The sequence below is a fragment of the Populus euphratica genome, unplaced genomic scaffold (genome assembly GCF_000495115.2).
Source record: "Populus euphratica unplaced genomic scaffold, PopEup_1.0 scaffold45.1, whole genome shotgun sequence".
NCBI lineage: Eukaryota > Viridiplantae > Streptophyta > Magnoliopsida > Malpighiales > Salicaceae > Populus > Populus euphratica.
The window spans coordinates 1,022,321-1,022,583 of NW_011499886.1; positions in this window are offsets into that span (position 1 = coordinate 1,022,321).

A 263-nucleotide genomic window follows, 5' to 3' on the forward strand; every position below is an offset into this window, starting at 1 on the left:
CCTGTCCCTCTTGCTTTGCAGAAAAATGATTAGAAAACCTGCTGCATGCTCCAAATTGAATAAAAGAACAGGTGACATTTAACAAACAGAGATCGTAAAACCCCTTTCTTTTAAAGGAAAAATAACCAAACAAATGTATCTAAAGGAGAAACTGAAACTATGGTGTTCCAATAAAAACATCCAAGGTTGAATGAGTGATAGAGCTTATACCTTCCCATTTGGAATTATCAATGTTTCTAACAGGTCCCTTCAACAATTCACTT